This window comes from Gossypium hirsutum, chromosome A05 (assembly GCF_007990345.1).
Source record: "Gossypium hirsutum isolate 1008001.06 chromosome A05, Gossypium_hirsutum_v2.1, whole genome shotgun sequence".
Classification (NCBI taxonomy): domain Eukaryota; kingdom Viridiplantae; phylum Streptophyta; class Magnoliopsida; order Malvales; family Malvaceae; genus Gossypium; species Gossypium hirsutum.
In genome coordinates, this window is record NC_053428.1 from 73957953 (window position 1) to 73979491 (window position 21539).

A 21539-nucleotide genomic window follows, 5' to 3' on the forward strand; every position below is an offset into this window, starting at 1 on the left:
TTGCTTGCGAATTCTGTTAACTGGGGTTCTATGAAATTTCGTCAGATCCATACCTTGAGGCATCGGGGGTACTGATTGAAGAATCGGGGGAGGTCGGGGAGGTTGAGCATTCGGGTTCGTACGAACGAACTCGGTGTACCATGCATTCATCATCTGGAGAAAGGCTTCCCGAGCCCCTTCTCCTACTCCTTGACCAACAGTAGGAGGTCGACTTTCAGTTGGCACCGCCCCTTCAGCAGGAGCTGGCCCATTGCTCTCTACATCATCAGCCACAGCTGGATCGAGATCCATTTACTATAAAAAAATCATTTTAAAGGTCAGGAGTTGTCACACTATCACAATATATATATGGCATGTATAGCAAAACCCGTACATAAGCCACATTAGTCCGAGAACCGACTAAACCGTAGCTTTGATACCACCAAATGTAACGCCCCCTTACCCGAGACTATCGTCGGAGTCGAGCATGAGACATTACTGAACTTATTTTAGCATTTAAACAAGTTCAAACAATTCTCGTAGTAAACTGTCCATCTGCGTCATAGTCGCTAAAAAAATCATATCTCGAGTTACAAAACTCAAAATCTAATTCTGTAAATTTTTCCTAAAACTAGACTCATATATATACTTACTAATTGTTTTCTAGAATTTTTGGTTCGGCCAATTAGTACAGTTTATTAGCTAAAGCTTCCCCTAGTTCAGTGTTTGACTGCTCTGACCTCTGTTTACTACGAATCATTTTTCTCTTTATACAGAATTCAGATGACTATGCCGTTTGTTTCTATTAAAATTATATTCAATAAGGAACCTATACATATAAAGTGTGAGTCATAATTATTTTTACACAATTTATTGTGAATTTCTAAACTCAGAACAGGGGATCCAGAAATCGCTCTGACTCTGTTTCACCAAAACGTAAATATCTCATAAAATTCAACTCTTTTACTTATTTTGTTTCTTCCACATGAAAGCTTCAATTCCATATTTTATTCATCATCTAATTCTATTTCTATTATTTTTAGTGATTTTTCAAATTCACATCACTGCTGCTGTATGACACTGTTTTATAGCCAATTTCACCATTTTATGGTTTTCCATGGATTAGGAAATTCATTAAGCATACATAACACTAAATATAAATTCTGATTAGCCATTCCAATAGCTAATCATCAACAAGCATTTCCACATCACTCATTCACCAAATAAGAAGATTATATACATAAAAGGATCATAATGCTATACATGTCATATTCCCAAAATATGCAAACCACTATACCGAGATGGTCCGTTGATAGTGTGAACGTGCCTCCGACAGTCCCGATCTCCAAGCCGGCTTGTCAAAACTACAAGGAATGGAAGAGAGGGAGTAAGCATAAATGCTTAGTAAGTTCACATGTAAATAGCAAGTAACATAATTATACAATCAAACATAAAACATCATTTGCATAAATATCACCAAGGCATTCGTGTTACACTTGCATTTACTATCTTACCACGATTTCGTCATACCAAGTTCTCAACCCGAAGGTTTAAGCACATACTAGTCAAACTTTCTCATTCACCACACTTACCAACATGTCACCTTCGTTTTAGGTACTCACCTTATTCACTTAAGACTTACCCGTTGAACATATCGGAATATGATTCGAATACACGGATTTCATGCACATAAGTGTCATACCCGCAGCTACAAACTCAACAGCTAGCGGAAATTATGTAGCCAAGCTACCATGTAACCCGCCCATAAGCGACCTCAGACTCAACTCAACGAGCTCGAGCGTTCGCATCCATAAGTGAACTCGGACTCAACTCAACGAGTTCGGATGCCTAGTTACATCTCACAAACTCAGACTCAACTCAACGAGCTCGGAACTCAAATATCCTAGTGACATGTCACTTGTATCCTAATCTATTCCCAAGGTTCAAACAGGATTTTCCTCAATCACACATCTTTGTTGTCTTCCACGGAATGTCAGAACCGATATTTGGTAGCATTTCATATTTATTAAGTAGCTCACATAATTTGCATATTACTAAATAATAATCCACAAAGCATTATATTTCATGATAATAATCATCATATCATATAAATAACATTAAATTACTTAAAATGACAATTATGTTACTACATTTACACCTAAACTTACCTCGGTACAAAGTAAAGAAATTTTGCAATTTAGTCCATAATTTTTTCCTTTCCCCGATCAAGGTCGATTCCACGTCTTTCTTGGTTATGGAGCTTGGAAGCTTGAAACAAACCCTAGCTATGGAGAACCCTTGAAATTGCGTCCTAATGAAGAACATGGACATATTTTTCCATCCTTTTCCTTTTTTAATCTTTTAATTACCAAATGACTAAAATACCCTTCATTAAAAACTTTGGTTATTTCTACCTATGTATGTCCATTTTTGTCCATGAAAACCTAATGGTATAATTACCATTTAAGGACTTCTACTTCAATTATGCTCTTCAATTAAATCCTTTAAATCTAAAACTCATATTTATCAAATTTTGCAATTTAGTCCTAATAAGCAAATTAGACATGCAATTCATGAAATTTTCTATCGATATTCTAACACATGCATCTAACCACTCAATAAATTATCAAAATTAATCGGAATAAATTTTTATACTTCAGAATTTTGGTTTCGAAACCACTATTCTATTTAGGCCCTAATTCAGGATATCACAAGAAAAATGACAATGCAAATGACTTGCTAGTAATAAATTGCTAGTCCCACTTTTTTGTCACCTTTTGAAGTCATTTTTCACATGTTGATTGAGGACTCATTTTTTAAAGTTGATGTCTCCCAATAGGAAAAGTTCAAAAAAGTTTATTGATGTTCTACATCTTGTACATTCACTATAGAAATTTCAACTCCAAACTCCAAGTAAGTTAAGAGATATGTTCCAAACACAAAAGTGCGTTAAAATTGTTCATCAATTTGAAACTTGTAACTTTCTCTTTATTTTTGGATTTTGGAATTGGTGTTCTTTTGCATTTTGGAATTGGTGTTCCAATATTTGATGTTTTGGTGCATTTTGGAATTAGTGTTTCAATATTTGAATAGATCTTCAAATTCCTTTTCTAATGATATAAGGCACATAAAAAATGGAATCCTGGAGCTCGAGAAATAATCGAAACACTAAGAAGTGTCCTGGGTGGAAGTTCTTAATGTGTCCATATTACAAATTTTTAATTTTTGAGCATTGGACTTTCACTCATCATCTTGGATAAACTTTAGGCTTAGTGCATTTAATCTCATGATTCCATGTATTGACATATTCTTCCCAAACCAGTTTTACCTACAAATTCCACGTGGAATATTTTATTGAAACTAAATGAGTGAAAAACACTAAAAACACAATACTTAGAATGCAATTTTCACGTCCCAAAAGTCAGGTTAGTAGAATCGGGTTAGTGAATCTGGGATTAATGAATCAAAAACCATAACTAGGCTAGATAATTAAATAAATTAGAAATAATTAAAAATACTAAAATAAGGTCAAGAAATTAAAATTAAGTGTTTGGGAATTAATTTTTCTAAAACGAATTTTTAAAATGAGACTTGATTTGAAAATAATTTTGAAATTGGCTTTGATTGAAAACCAATGACCAATTTGGAAAAGGAAGAAAACTATAGGTGGTCCAAGGGGAAAATGCCCAGTTTTTAAAATCTAGTTGGCTATTTAAAACTACCCACATTTATTCCCTCCCATTCTTAATCTCTTCAAAAATTTTGTCAAACACAAATTCTCGTTTTTCTCCTAAAACTAGTTCATCCTTTTTTTTTATTTTCAAGCCCTCCAAACACAAAATCTCCTTTCAATTTCAAAGAATATTTAACTTTTAAACATCAATTTCTCTAAAGTTCTTCATATGCTAAAACTCGAATTAGCTACATAGCTTGTTGATTTTGCAAAATTAAGTTAACATTCTGACTTTTCTTGATTAAACTAAGTGTGTTATTATTTCGAATCGAGTTTAATTCGATAAAATCATGATTTCAATATATCCTTCGATTTTAAGTTGATTTCTAAGCTTGAAAATGGAGGATCATGTTTTAATAAGTTTAGCTACTGTTTCAAAGCTCTTTTCAATTTATGTTGGTTCTATTATAAGGTTTTTTATCCTAATTTAAAAAATCTTTAAGTAATTTTTAAATATTTGAATGATCTCCTCTCTTTAAAGTTTATTTTGCTTGATTTTTCTGAAAAAATTAGATCCACATACTAGGAAAAATTTTATGGTTTGATATTTAGGAATATGAGGATCGAAATTAAGGTTTAGAAACAAAGTTTGAGTGGTGAAATAGCATTTTCAGCAAAACTAGCTCATCTTTTAGTATAAAGATCTAGAGGCTTTAATCTGTGATTTTAGAGTGATTTAATCTTGTTTGTTGCTGCTTGTAATGTCTTTGCATTGTGTTTGATGTGTATGTAAAGTGCTAACTCATTTGTGAGCCTTAACAAGCAAAGACAAAGGCAAACAAAAGCTCACTGGAGCTTGTTGTGGAAGTTAGTTGCTAAGGTGAGTGATCTTGTGTGCTATAATTAATGCACAAAGTAGTGAGTTAAAGGGTGTAACAGTCCAATTTCAGTGAAACCGGAACAGTGGTTTCGGGACCACAAATCTTATTCGAAAATAAAATTTATTTTAATTTTATTACGTGGTCTATAATATGTTAGAAATGTTATGTGAAATTTCTGATAATAAAATTTTATCAATTGAGTGCTTAATTTCAGGATGGACTAAATCGTATAAAATGTAAAAGTTTAATTCTAGTAGCTAGAAGGATTAAATAGCTATGGAATTCAAAACTTGGGGTTCCTATATGGTAATTAGACCATTAAATAAAATTATGTAGATATTTTAGTGACTCATCCATGGAAATGTAGAAAAAGGGCAAAGACTAAATTGGAAATTGAAAAATATTTAATTATTAAAAAGATGATAAAAGATATCATCTTATTTTTCTCATCTTTTTTCCCAAAATTCTATGGAAACCCTAGGAGAGAGAGAGAAGAAACTTTCATGGCTTAATTGGGTAAGTTTTCTTGTCTAGTTTTTAGTAATTTTGATTTTTTTGAAATCGGGATAGCTTAATCTATCTATTTGGAGGATCAATTTGAAAAGTTATCAAGGTATGGAAATTAGGCCATGGATGAATATGCTGAAACTTAAAATTTATGGTAGAAAATGAAAGGTTGTTGATAGATAAACAACTTTTACAAAGTGATTTTTGATGAAAACATGATTTAGAGACTAAAATATAAAGTTTTGAAAATTGATGAAAAATTCTAAAATTTATAGAAAATATGTGCTGTAAATTTTATGTTGAAAATCTGGTTAGGCTTGGGATAGGGAGTAAATTTCATGAATTTCATTTTTCAAGTCTAGGGGTGAAATTGGAATTTATGAAAAAGTTGGGGGCAATATGTTAATTTTACCTAGGATGTAAATTGAGTCCAAATGAATATGAAATGTGTGAAATTGATGATTAAATTTATTTATATAGATCCAAACAACACAAATTTGAGGTTAAATCGAGGAAAAGGAAAGGTTTTGGATTAGTAGATTATTTACACGAGCAAGTGTCGAGGTAAGTGCATGTAACTTAATCGAGCATGCAAATAAGTTAACTTGAATGTTATGATTTTATGCAATACGATTTATATTTATGTGAATATTACAAATGTGTTAAATGATTACATGTTTGGAAATGTTGGAAAAAGGGTAAAGTCTCATTTGAATATTTAATTTCAATGGAAAAATGTGATTGCCTTATAAAATGAGGTCCCGTATTTCTTGTTGACAGTATTTAGCTTTGACGAGTAATCCTATTGATCTCATTATAGAAAGAATTTAGCCCAGACAGGTAATCCTGTTGTAATCCCTCTCAAGCATATGTTACAATTAGGATTTAGCTTGGACTGGTAATCCTATTTAAGATCTTCTAAGCATACGTCACATAAAGGATTTTGCTTGGAATGGTAATCTTGTAATACGATATGTGGCTCGAGAGTGTGTTCTTTGATTAAATGCCTTAATGGGTACTCTTGAATAAGAATTGATGGGTTATTGAATTGTACACCTTGAGTGTACTACTTGAGTATCCATCGAAATTTCAAGGATTCAACGGACAAAACTCTTGGCATGATGAGAGAATTATGAGATGAAATGATAATGCCTTGAAAGAATATTGCATGATGAGCTCATCTATGTTTACTTGATGTATATGGAAATTTTGTGACTAACATGTTTGATTGAATGTATGTGTTTAGGCAATGTTTCCAAGTTGATGGAAAACATGATATTATGCTTAGATTTAATAAACGGGATTGGAAAGTTTAGTTTCTATTATATGAACTTACTAAGCATACAATACTTACTAGATTTTGTTTCCCTGCATTATAATGCTCTAAAGCTCGCGAAGGTTGGAGATCATTGGAGCATCATCACACTATCCACTAGCTTATTTTAGGTATATATAGTAAAATCATTTTGGTATAGTGGCATGTATAGGCTAACTTGGCCATAGATGGCTTAGAGATGTGGTTATAATCTAGCCATTGTAATGGCTAGTAGTGGTTGTTTTTGATAAACTTGTACTGTCATACTATGGGAACTACATATATGTTAAATGGTTGATCAAATTATGCCTAACATATGGAATATATCAAGGTAAGATTATAAACATGTATGCATGTAATGATATGTCATGTTGAATGATAGAGTTTGCTTAATTTGAATGCTTGAAATGGTTGGTATTTGGATGTGAGTTTAAATGCAGGTCATTGGTGTGATTTTGGGTGAAAAATAGAGCTAGAAATGGCTTTATTTTGTCCACATGGGCAGACAAACAGGCGTGTGTCTAGATCATGTGTGACACACGGCCTGGTACATAGATGTGTGGTTAGGCCATGTGTCCCCTGCACCTTTAATTCAAGAAATAGAATGCTTAGAATTGAGCATACGGACATAGACATGAGTGTGTATCTTAGCCATGTGTGCTACACAGCCTAGAACACGGGCGTGTGTCTTGACCGTGTGAAACCTGCACCTAATTTTTGAAAATTAAATTGATCACATGGCCTACTCACACAGATGTGTGGCTAGCTGTGTGGCACAATTCAGAGAGTTACATGGGGTCGAACACGGCCTGTGGCACGGGCGTGTCCTAGGGTCACACGTGCAAGTCCCTTGGACCACACGGGTGTGTGAGCCCTGTAACTTGGAAATATTTTCAAATGTCACAAAAAATTCTTAGAGATTTTGATTAAGTCTTGGCTTGATTTTAATGCTCATATTGGGCCTCAATGGTCCATTTAAGGGACGTTACGAATAATTTTGAATGATGAATAGTAATTGATATAAATTATTTGTAAATGTTCTGAAAGTTCCAGTAATGCTCTGTAACTCTGTTCCGGTGACGGATATAGGTTAGGGGTGTTACAGAGGGGGCTTAGGTGATCAAAATCATCTAATCTAAGTCCTAGAAGTAATTGTATTTACTTTAGCTTTGATTATTTGATAAGCAAGATTACTTGTGTTTTGAAATGCTTAAGTGTGTGATGTGATTATATATATCTTGAATGTGTCTGAATATGCCTTGTAGATAGTTGGTATTATGTACACACCTTTGATATGAAAGTGAATTTGGCTCAATGACATGTGTTAAATGTTTGAATATGGAAAAAGATGATAAGTGTGAGTGTGCATAAACCAGAAAATGTATGTGTTATGGATATATTGGCCTTGTGAACCTTTGAAAACATTTGATATAGTTGGCATGCCATAAGATTTGAGTGCTCATTTAAATTCTTTGTTATTGGGACATGTCCCATTTTGGTGTGATAGAGAGTGTTAGCTTCATACTACACGTACTTGGGACATGTAGACTCTTTTCTGTCATAGTGTGATGGTGATCCGTGTATCCAATGAGATTCTTTTATATACATTTTCATCCTCACAAGTTTCCAATGTATCAATTAATATAATATTTGATGATGGTATGTAATAAGTGATGTTAGCATGCTTGTTTTAACTCTTGTGTTTGTTGTTTATTATAGCATCTTGAATAATGAACTTGGTTAAGCTCACACTCCTTTGTTCCTATTTTTGTAAGACATAACTTTTGTGGAGTGGTGAAGTGAGCAAATTGGTGATCCAAGGGCAAAAGCTTCTTACTTGTGCATGTGAAATGGTTATGGTTAATAGGGGATGGTAATGTGGATTTATATTGAGGGTTTAGACTTTACTTTTGTTTTGGATATGTAAATGGACTTTCCATAGACTGTTTAAGGACTTTTATAACTATTTTGGTGGATGTTTTAATCGCTTGGATAATTGCATGATGTATGCTAGATGAATGATTTGTTTAATAGTTCAATAGCATGAATTTAGTTTATTGATTTTTGGTTAAAATGGCTTAAATGATATGTTGAAGGCTTGGACATGTGCAAAATGACCAAATGGCAAGGTATGTACCTTTATTGCACTTTAAATTGTCTTATATGCAAATTGTCTTATGTGTTGAGCATGAATTATGTGTATTATGTATGCTATATGACATGTTAGAATAAGGAAATTAACATGAAATGTAACCTCCCTAACCCAGCCTAGACGTTATGGCTAGATTGAGAAGGCTACATTAGCCACCGAAATGGCTAAGCTAACTTACATTACTTTTGAAGACCTAAAATAAACTCATTTTAAAGAAAACCTTAGTTGTACTTTGAGTTAGCTTGAAAACATTCATTCATTAGGTCGTGGATACTTAAGATTCATTTTATTGTTGATAGTGTTGTTTTAGAAAAAACCGTTTGCTTGTCACTCTTCTTTAAGAAAAAAACTCGATGTTAAACAAATGTAGTGGAAAAATAAATTTTCAAGTCATTTTGGAAACTTTGTTGGCTTATCACTTTGTTTTTCAAAAATGGTTCCTTTGAAATGTAGTGGAAACTAGGGAACAATATCAAATTTTACTTAAGCCCGATATCATTCATTATTCAGATATTATGCTTGAATAAACCATGCATGCAAAAATCCCCAAAACAAAATTACCAAGCCACAGACCAAAAATAATTAAAAATTACAAACCAAACCAATAAATACTTAATAATACTTATTAAGAATAGTCCGAGGTCCAAGGAGATTCTCCGTATGCCGAGTTCGGTCCTAATTTTGAGGATTACCTAAAAAGTTAAACACCATTGGGGGTGAGCTTATGAAAAGCTCAGTATGAGTCGAGCAATTATTTAAACGGACAAAAACATAAATACCAAATACAGTGAAACATATTAGCATTAACAAAAAATATATATAACCATCATAGGAATTTCAAATCATTACATAGCCATTATCAAATTGATGACAAATGGTGTATGAGCATGGGAAATCATTTATTCGAGTAAGAATCATTAATTTCGATAGAATTCAATACAACACATATCATTAGTCAATTACCTTTGAATATGTCATGAGCATAATGCAATGCAAAGAGGTTCCTACTCATACCATCCGCTATACACCACTAGTTCCCAAGAACTCGTCATCCGAACTCCAAAACATTATGGGCTTAAGCCCATTGTGGTTAAAACCACCGATAACAATATGCAGAAAATTCTACTAGTAAAAATGCAGACAAGCTGCCAGTAAAAATGCGATAAATCGCCATTCCCCTCAGTACTCCAGGTGCAGTGCACTGACTACGAATAATGTAGACTTAATATGCCACCGATACTCCACGAAACTCCTCCGTTAACTACAAAATCCCAACCCAATGCATATGCAATATGTCATACAATCTCATACATAATCATCTTAATATTTTTCGCATTCATTTGGCATGCTCAGTCATATACTTTCAATAAATGGAAACAGTGTTCCAATCTTTCAAATTACCATTTTGTTGCTATCAAGGATTATCGTTTAACTAAACATACTTTACGGGTTTTCATTGTGCATAGATAGCACTCTTTTCAGTATACAATATAACAAATATCCCATACGTTTAAATCATACATAAGTTTAATATCTCAACACATTATATCATTCAGTCAAATATTCTCATATCTCATAACTCAAATATGCAATTACAAACTCAATCAAACATTCATACTATCAAACTAGCAATTTTGCCAACATGTCAAACTTTTAAGGCTCGAAACATACCTGGTTCAGCCACTCAAAAAATCTATAATTTGGAAATTAAGCTAATCTAATCAGCAAGCTAATTTATCAAATATAACATGATATTTAACATTTTCAAATAATTTTATGAGCTTAAGACCCACACCTTATTTTTCGCTTCCTTGTAGCACATTAGCGAATTTTCCAATTTTCCTTAATGATTCCTTAAACGAACCTAAACCAAAATTCAGTATAAATTAAATTAAATTACCACTAAATCATCCCCAAAAAACCCACTTATGATTTCAAACCAATCGTTGAAATTATAACTATTTTATGAATCCAAACTAGTTAGATTCCTTGCAATGTATCGATGCGAACTGTACATACAATCCTTCTTTGCCTTTATGGATGATTTGGGGCATTTGGGGAAGCACCTAATTCAATAATATACTGGAAAATTATTAGATAATTAATTATTAAATTCCTTCATTTAATCAATTCATAACCTTTACCCAACAACTATGTCGAAATAACAAACTAGTTATCCTTAATTGCATTTACGCTTCATGATTTGTGGGATCCGATTGGATAATTGATCAAGAACGTCTCTCCCTAATTAACATGTGATTAAAGGATTATTAGGATGATTCAAGAACACAATTTAATGTTTGAAAAATATAGGCAAGACCCAAGAAACAAAACAGCCCCCTTTCTTGCACATAGGCGCACGCACCACCATCCATGGTGGGCAAAATTGGGGCTGAATTTTTAAAACGGTTTGAGATCTCATTAACATATGGAAAAATATATTTGAAATTATTTAAAATTCATAAAATTCCAGATCTATAAATTTTTTTAATTGAAATTATTAATCAAGAAAATGAAGAGAAAAGAGATCTTACCCAAGCTAGTTGAGAGAAACAGCAATGAAACTTTCATAGCAATGTTCGGGATCAATCTTGGGGTTCAAGATTTCAGACTGGGGGCTGATTTAGATGAGGATAAATTGGAACAACATAGTAAAGGATATGGTGCACAATCATGATGCAAAAGAAGAAGAAAGAGATGGTAAAATGGGAGGTGTATGCGACAACAACAACGGGAGAAAGAAAGAAAATTTAAGAGAACAGATGAGAGGAAGAAGGTGAATGGCTAGGGTAGGGAACAATTGAATTAAAGGATGAAAAATAAAATAAAAATTTGTACCTATACTTAGGGATTAAGGGTATGGATGGCACAAACATAAAAAAAAACAAGGGATTTTGTAAAATTGAATTATTTTGTAAGGGAAAGGATTCAAACTTGGGACCGCATTTAATTTTCATACCTTCTCATATTTCTTTTAACCATTAGGCTTCTTCCTCATTCTTGAAATAATTTTGCATTATTTATTTTAAAAACAAGGCATGTCACATACTAGGGTTTAAGGCAAAATTTGCAAAATCATAAAAATGGTGATAGAGAAGGGATTTGAACTTGGGTTTCAAGGAACTTTTCACTAACACTTAACCAACAAACCAATACCTCATTTTTTTCCTAAAAATGCATAAATAATCTCAAAAATTAGGGCTTGACCACTCTCTTTCACTTCCTAAACCCAATTCTACTAACCCCCAATTTTTGGGATGTTACATGAAATCTCAAAATGGTATGTGTAGTTGAGTGTCAAAATATCAAATGCATATGTTGCAATTTTTCTGCAGTAAACTACAATGTCTCATCATGACGAGCCACAATATCATTGCAACGTGAAATCGACGTCGGGGTTCCATTTATCACATCGTCAGGACAAGCAATCATTCCCAGGCAACATTGTGACCTGTTTTTCGTGTCATCTCAACGTGGCTGCTGAGGGGTTCAGGCATGTTTTGAAACCTTTGCTAATAAGTCTTAAATTTTAAATAATAAAATTGGAGGTCTTAAACAACACAAAATGTTTTGAAAAATTTACATGACTTGGTTTTGTACATTTAATTTTTGTATGGTAACTTCAATTTCTTAAAGTGTTTTATTTTGATATTTTGTAAATTTTACGATTTAGTCCTTAAACTTCGATTTGCAATTAAATGAGTTTTAAGGGTCGCTTTAAGCTAAATTTTTCAAAAATGGTTTAAAACTAAATGCCCAAGATACTAATGGGACTAAATTCCATGAATTATGAGTTTTTGCTTGTGATGTGCAAAATGACGATTTTACCCTAAATTGGTAACTTGTGTTAGTTGAAGCATAATTTAGGCTTGCATGTTTAAAACTACTTGATTAAGCATGATTTGATGGTGTGATGGTTGGTTTTATGGTGTGTTTGGATGACTGGTATGGAGAGTTACGTAAGTGTTTAATGTGACGTTCTAGATTCAGGTTGGTTCATTCCGGTCGGGTTTGGGGCGCCACATCAAACATAAAAAAGTCAAGTAAACTAAAATGAATCTAAAATATATAAAAATACTCAAGAAACAAAACATATGTAAGTAAGATATAGCCCCAAATAATCATATGACAAGGACTCATCATTACCCTCATAAAACATCATTAATCTCTTTGGGATAAATTTGTTCTCCCAATATGATCCTATTTTATCTCACAGTAATCATTACACCTTCCTTCATGAAATGTCAAGTACTATCAAATAGTAATCAAATCATTTATCACAAAGATAAATGACCAGTGACTACATTTACTTTTCATCATTCATGTAATATCGATTACAGGATATCATTTACCCTTTATTAGGCTATGAGTTCTATTATTGTGAACTTATGCTACATATTGTAAAACTTGTATATCTCATGTACCAGCTTTCAGTTCCTTATCTATTTGAACTCAGGTTTTCATTTACATCAAAGTATATGAGTCACACAACATAGCAAATCATCCACTTAGGATTAAGGTATGACACACTATGAACGTCACAAGTGAATAAATCCATAAATGAATTTAGGATTTATTCTACTTGGGTCTTATCTGATGTACTGCCAGCCCTATTAGTGACATCTATGTATTTATCTTTTGGGAGTCATCCACTCCAATACCCAAGACAAGGTATCTCCCCAATTGAACTTGATAGACAATTTATTAGTTTTTCAATTGGTTTGCTCAATTTCGATTAGACTAAGGACATGTTTAGATTATTTGCTAATATAAATTGTCTTTTCGTATTATGATCTGACAACATAATACTTTTTAGTATTAGTTAAATGTTAGATAATTAGTGAGCTAATATTTATTTTCATTTTACTTTGAATGCAAAACTTGTGGAGGGCAAGATACAAAGATATTAATGAAACTAATGGATATTTTAATTAACCAGTTTGTTCAAAAAATAAAAGTACATATAGGCAGAATTACTACATGATACATTGTATTTTGATATGAAAAATTAAGCTCTTTTCACACCTAATGAGCTTACTTTCAAGGGATGTTTTGAGTATTTTTGTCACTTTTTCATATTTAATGTAGAATTTACGTTGAAGGAACTTTTTAGTTATTTTTATGTTATTTTGAATAAAGACATCAATTTTTTGTCCATTCAAGTATAACGTGTTGCTAAGGCACTTGTGGGGGTTCAAATGGAGAAGAAGATGGAAGGAAGCAAGTGAGCAGCTTCGGCATTACAACCTCAAGATGTTGATGTCACAACACCAAGTCTTCTGTCTTATAGTGTCACGACATCACCTAGCTGTACCACAACCTCTATCCTTCCACCATGCCAAGAAATTTCCAATGAGAAACCCAAAGTCACAACCTCGGACTTATGGAGTCACAACACTTAGGCCTCTAACTTGCCATGTTGCGACATTAAACCTTGGATGTTTCGACATTAACTCTAAAGGTGAACCGAGGAAACCATGTTGTGTCACAACACAAGACCTATGGTTTTATGATCCCAAGCTTTCTGAGTAAGAGCATTGCAACTTCCTACCCTTGGTGTTGTGACATCAAGCTTGTAACTGACAAAATCTGCTGAAATAATGAAGGGAAATCAAGGGGAAATTTTGGTCAAGCTTGCCTTAATAGATTTATTACTAGGGGAAATTGTGTACTTAATCATTTTAATATATTTCTACTTTATATATCACATTTTTATCTGCCAACAATAATTAGATTAGAGTGGACAATTAGACAAAGTTTTATTTTTAATTTTCATATTTTTATACTAGAGTTATATTTCTTTGTTTTGTTTTGTTTTCTTTTTATTGTAGGCTTTTATTTTTTCTCTTTTGTAGAAGCTTAGTGAATAAAAATTTATCAAACTCTTGCACTACATTGGATTCACATCGATTAATGAGCATTTTCTCAACTTTTATTTTTTATAGTATGCTTATCATGTGCTTGATAAAATGCTTGTTTGAAATCAGAGATTGATCATGTGCTAATATGCTTGTTGGTCAATTGATGAGTTAGTTTTTAAATTAAGTTAATGACTAGGCTTGATTGTTTGGTTGCTTTTTTATACTTAAATGCTTAATACACTAGAATTGACGCCTATAGTGGAATATTTAGATAAACGAGACCAAAAAGAGAGTTTTTCATTAGATATATTGGTATGATTGTGCCAAGTAGTGAGACCAATAGTAGACATAGATGCCTAGGTGAGACCGAGATGAGAACTTAGGTGGTAATTCCTAGGTAGGATGAGACCGAGAGGAGATTCTTAGTTAGGAATGGCAAACAATATGATTGGGTTAGGTTTTTAGCTTCTTTAGCATTTGACAAATCAATCAACCATTGTTTCATTATTTGCATAGTTTTAAGCAAGAAAGAAGAAAGTTAGATTAGTATTTTTTTTAGTTGTTAATTTAGAATTAGTCTTAATACAATCTTCTGTTTGATTGCACTGGTAATTCTCAAATCAATTAAATTAATAATTACTCTATTTATAATTAATTTGATGATCGCATTTACTAATTTGGCAATCTGATAATCGTTTTATGAACCACTAAACTAGACTACGATCTCGACTAAGGGAAGCGCACCTATCGAGTGGTAGTATTAGTTATGGTGAGTCCAAAGTATCGTATCCACAAGGACTAAAAGTACTAGTATTAACTTTCTTTCTATTATTTATCCTAAAATATAAGAGATTTGTTTTAATCTAAAATTAACTAACTAATTAACTACTTAACACGACAGAGAGTGAAGAAAGTAATAGAATAAACTGATAATAAAGACAATACCCAATGAAGAATTCACCTAGACTTCACTCATTATTCTGATTCTGAATCTAATGATTTATTCACTTGTCTAGATCCGTAGAAATCCCCAAATTATGTTAATATCCCTTTCGAGACTAAAAAAAACTGACTCTAGGTTGATTAATTGAAATCTCTTTCTAATAAAGCCCCTATTGTTGAATTAACTCGATCTATAGATTCCCTTATTAGATTTGACTCTAATCCGATGGATTTATGTCGTCCTATTTCTAGGGTTGCATGCAACTCAGCTTAATTATGGTGGATTTACTCTTAAACAGGGACCTTTGCTCCACTGAATAAGCACATCAACTTGAATTAATATCCTAAAAATATTAAAACAAGAATTAAGAAAACATAATTAAGAACAAGAACAAGTATTTATCATTAAATTTAGAATATTAAATAATAAGATTTGTCTTAGGTTTCATCCTCCCTAGGTATTTAGGGAGTTTAGTTCATAATGTAGTAGGAAAACATCTCAAAAATAGGAAACAACAAAACATAAAGAAACCCAAAAACTTCGAGAGAGAAATTGGAAGGAGATCTTCAATCTTGAAGGCTATCCTGCTTCTGAGCTCAATCTGTTGGCGTTCTTCGAGTAATTACTGTGTTCTACTCTGCGTGCCCCCTTAGGTCTTCTTCTAGTATGTATTATAAACTTTTGAATGCTTAGAAACCTAAAAATTGGCTTTTTCCATGTGTTTGGGAAACAGGGAGCGATATCGACACAGACTGGCACATGGGCGTGTGGCCTGCCCGTGTGGATCACATGGGCGTGTGCCCTGCCTGTGTGGATCCTGAAAACTCCGATTTTGGCCCCTTGTTCTCTCCTTTTGCTCCCAAATTCTCTCCTAAGTATGGAAACATGAAGTTAAGGGATTAGGAGCATCAAATTCACTGATTTACATCATTAATCATCCATAAAGGCATTAAGAATGGGATTAAAATATGTTACATTTATGGTTTATCAAATATCCCCACACTTAAGCATTTGCTTGTCCTCAAGCAAAATCCTCAACTCACAATTAAAATTAATTCTTCTCAACTAATAATTCTCATCAATAATGTTTCAAAATAATTCACAAATAATCATGCATTGAAAATTCAACTAAAAGAGCCCTAAAGATTCAAACAATCCAAGGCACACATTTTTTTAAGACATGAAAACATAGGTATCTCCCCTTATCTAAGTACTTACCTTTAATTCAAAATCAACAAGATTTTACATCCTCATTAAAGATTCACTCAAATTACTCAAATCACTCAAAGTGTTTAAGGTTCAAAAATTAAGCACTCAAAAGTGAATTATGAAAAGTCATTACCATAGGCTTGCATGAAAATCAAATTTCCACCACTATAAAATGATATGATACACAAATCAAAAGGTCTTTAAAGGGTTGTAACGGGGCTTGGGTTAAAGGTGTGGATAAAGGCTGAAAAAGAAGGTTAGAATCGAGATCGAATTGATGAATTACCTAACTAGAAAAATAAACTAATACTGAATAATTACATTAATTGAAATTATTAAAGAATAACACGAGCTTCTTCTCAGAATATGAAATTAACAACTTAAGCTCAAAAACATAGTACTAGTAATAATTCAACAAAAATGTGTATATATATTTTTCACTTTTTTTCACCTTTTTTTTCTTTTTCTTTTTCTTTTTTTTTTTTGAGAACAATAGATAATAAGAGAAAATTTAACAACTAAAACAAAAGAACATAGTTAAGCAACTAACTAAATCAAATCTCGACAAAAAGGGAGTTAATAAAACGGGAAACAATTCTAAATGAATCAAAAAAAAAGTTATAGGTTAATATTAAAGGGTAAATCAACAAACGATTTGTTAGGCTTAAAAAGGGTTTACTAAAGTGGGTTAAAATCTAGATGTCTTTATCATCTCAGTATATCAAATCAAAAGTGTGGTCTTGGCATGTATAATCGAAGCAAGTTCTAGAATAACAAATCAATATTGACACACTCGTAACTAATAATAAAGTGAGAAAGAAAAAAAATGTATGCTCTAAAGGCTCAAAATCTCACAAAAATTATGGCTTTTGATGTCAATCTTGCAAATTTCAAACTTCAAGATAATACTTCAATTTAGGGAAGCAAACTAATTTTTTCATTCTGAAAATAGAATTATCATGCTTGATTCTCTAGTGTCTTAAAGTTTAAAAAATCAATGCACAATTACCTATGAATTTAATCTAAAACACATCAACGATAATCATAAATTAATAAAAATTCATCCTAATAATAATGTTAGAAAATTACTTAAACACAAGACATAATTCAGGGATTTTCTAATAATTCAATAGATAACCTCCCTACACTTAAGATGTACATTGTCCTCAATGTACAAACATATATAATCACAGTATAAAAAGAATATCATAAGAGAGGGATAAAACTGAAACTACCCTGAATATTGGATGAAATCTTCAGAATAGTGAAAAGCGGAATTGCAATCAAATTTAAATATAACTCATGATTCTGAGCAAACTAACAAGAAAATAAACACAAATAATAATGAAAATTAAGGGGTTATAACTTGATTAGAAACAATAATAAAGAAAATTAAGGGGTTATAACTTGATTAGAAACAATCATAAATCTTTCAAAAAAAAAAATAATGAAAATAAATTGAAGAAAAAATAATAATAATAATAAAACAACAAAAACAAAATTAAAAAGAACGATAAAATAATAAAATAATAATAATAATAATAAAATAATAATAAACTCAATAATATCAATAAACTTAAAAGGTGATTGTAATGATAATAGTAAAAATAAAAAAATACGAAAGAAAAAAGAAAAAAATAGAAATAGCAAAATAAAAATAATAATAATAAAAGTATATAAAAAATTTAAAATATAAAAAAATTAAAAATATAAGTATAAGAATACTAAATTAATTAATTAATTAGTAAAATAAAAATAAATAATATAACAATTAAAAATAAATAAAATAAAATAAAACTGGGGTGATTAACCCAATTTTCACATGGCCATGGACATGCCCATGTGTCAAGGCCGTGTGGGTCACATGCCCATGTTGCCAGGCCGTGTGTGTTTTTCTTCGCTTCTCCCATGCCCATGTGAGATCCCACACGCCCGTGTGGCCAGGCCATGTGGGTCAAAAACACACTTTTTTTTTAGAATTTTGAAAATTAATTAATTTTTTTAAAAAAATCATGAAATAATGTTAAGAAAATTAGCAGTGTTAACACTCGTGTTGCCTCCCGAGAAGCGCTTATTTAAAGTCTAAGCTCGACTTACTCGTATTTGCACGGTTACGGTGGTTCACATAGTCAAAACTCCTCTTCCTCACTATCAATTCTATTATCAGCATAAGGTTTTAGCCGAGTAATATTTACCTTAGAAGTGTCAAATTTAGAATGATTTACCTCGACTGTACCGTATGGGAAAATATTCAGTACCGTAAAAGGAGTTGCTCCATTTGCATTATGCTCTAAAGTGGTGATTCGAAGGTCTGTTTTAGCCAATAATAGTTTATCGCCAATCTTAAATTGGTTCGTCTCATCCTTAAGCTCGTGATAGAGTCGCTTTGGTTCATCGTGTATTCTAGGTTTCTCCTTGACGTGTGTCTGCCATTCATCTAGTTCATCTATTTGTAATCTTCTTTCTTCATGATTTGTTATGTTGTTGTTATATAAAATGGACTGCGGCTCTGTCACATTTTCCGAGGTGTTTCCTGCAAAGAATGTTGAGCCACAAGGTTATTAACATTAACAGATCTCGTAATATCATCTCGATCACTAGATATCCTCATAGAATCACGAGCTTGGAGTTTAATCGTGTCATCACCTACACGAAGTATTAACTCATCTGTACCAACTTCTATGATAGTTCTAGCAGTTGCTAAAAAGGGCCGTCTTAAAATCAACGATACGTCACTATCCTCATCCAAGTCTAGAGCAACAAAATCAACTAGGAAAATGAATTTATCAATTTTGACGAGTATGTCTTCAACAATACCCCTAGTAAATCTAATTGTTCTATCTGCCAATTGAATGCTCATCCTAGTTCCCATGACCTAGTTGACATTTTGTAGGGCATGACATTAATACTAGCCCCTAAATCAGCCAAAGCATTATTAACACTTAAACTACGAATTAAATAATGAATAGTAAAACTCTCTGAATCTTTCAATTTGTTGGGTAATTTATTCTGCAATATGGCTGAGCACACTGCATTTAGCTCTGCGTGCGACGAATCATCTAACTTTCGCTTATTTGCTAAAAGCTCCTTTAAAAATTTAACGAAATTTGGCATCTGCGAAAGAGCTTCAATAAACAGTAAGTTAATATGTTATTTTTTCAACAGTTTAAGGAATTTACAGAATTGTTCATTTGTGTGGTCTTTCCTTGTCGCATTTGGATATGGCACACGAGGTTTATATTCCTTTATGTCCCGTTTTTGCTCGTTGTGGCTCACCTCAACCTTACCTTTACCTACCATATCTTCTTGTCTCAATTTTGGCTCATCTTCAACTAACCCTTCTTCATCACGAACAGTAATCACATGAAGTTGCTCCCTTGGGTTAGTTTCGGTATTACTCGATAAGCTACCTTGTGGTCATTCTGAAATCATCTTGGCAAGTTGACCAATTTGATTTTCGAGCCCTTAAATCGATGCTTGCTGATTTTTTAATGCGGTTTCATTGTTTTGGAAGCGAGTTTCTGACACCGAGATGAATTTCGTTAGCATCTCCTCAAGGTTCAGCTTCTTTTTCTGCTGGTAAGGTGGTTGTTGGAAACCCAGAGGGGGTGGTGGTCTTTGATTTCCTTGGCCTCCCCATGAAAAATTTGGGTGGTTTCTCCAACCTGCATTGTAAGTATTACTGTAAGGATTATTTTAAAGTCTAGGATTATTACCCATATAATTCATTTGCTCATTTTCCATAATAGGACCGTAAGGTAGATTTTTTGAATTGCTCATTCCACATCCACTCGTGTCACACTACATCACCAGATGTACCAACGAAGAACCACATAAACCATTAATCTTTCTATTTAAAAGTTCTACCTAATTTGACAACATGGTAACCTCATCAACATTAAAAACACCGACTGCTTTTGTCGGCTTTGTCCTCATAACTTGCCACTGATAATTATTCAGTGACATCTCCTCTATGAACTCATAAGCCTCCTCAGGTGTTTTATTATTTATAGTACCACTGGTAGCTGCATCGATCATTTACCTAGTTGAGAGGTTCAAACCATTGTGGAAAGTCTGAACCTGTAGCCATAGAGGTAACCCATGGTGAGGGTACATTCTCAATAGATCCTTAAACCTCTCCCATGCATTGTGTAGGGTCTCTAAGTCCATTTGTGCAAAGGAAGAGATATCATTCCTCAACTTTGCTGTCTTGGCCAGTGGAAAGTATTTCAATAAAAACTTTTCAGTCATTTGATCCCAAGTAGTGATGGAACCTCGTGGTAAGGAGTTCAACCACTGCTTGGCCTTATTTCTCAATGTGAAAGGGAATAATCGTAGGCGAATGGCGTCGTCAGAAATGCCATTTATCTTGAAAGTATTACAGAGCTCTAAGAAATTGGCCAAATGAGTATTTGGGCTTCATCTTGCAAACCATCAACTAAACAAACTGTTGAATCATTTGAATAGTGTTAGGTTTCAGTTCAAAATTATTTGCAACAATAGTAGGTCTAACAGTACTCAATTCAGCCCCAGTGAGAGTGGGTTCGGCATAATCATACATAGTACGAGGAGTAGGATTTTAATTTACAGGATTCGCGGCAACCAAAGGAGGTAGCGGATTATTCCGATTTTCATCCATCTCCTCGGTAGTATTAGTATCGTCCTCGTGCTCTTCCTCTATATACTGTAAGCTTCGCCTTATTTCTCTACGATTTCTACAAGTTGTACTTTTAATTTGACTATTGAATAATAATGGTCCTGACGGATTCCTTCTACTCATAAACTATAGAAACCTGCTAAAAGAAAATAAAAGAAAAAATTAGTAAATTAAAATAAAAACAAAAACAAATTGCAATAAAAAATGGCTAAAGTAATAAAAATCAAGCGTTCCAAATATCTTAGTCCCCGGAAATGGCGCTAAAAACTTGATGATCATTTTATGAACCACTAAACTAGACTACGATTACGACTAAGGGAAGTGCACCTATCGAATGATAGTATTAGTTATGGTAAGTCCAG

The 21539-nt window shown here is 32.8% G+C and overlaps 1 non-coding gene across 1 annotated transcript; it reads left to right on the forward strand.

The window, feature by feature from the left end:
- Positions 1 to 20616: 20616 nt before the first annotated feature.
- Positions 20617 to 20723, forward strand: LOC121229889 (small nucleolar RNA R71). Its single transcript, XR_005927843.1, has one exon. It is a non-coding gene; the product is annotated as a small nucleolar RNA R71 (small nucleolar RNA).
- Positions 20724 to 21539: the final 816 nt, after the last annotated feature.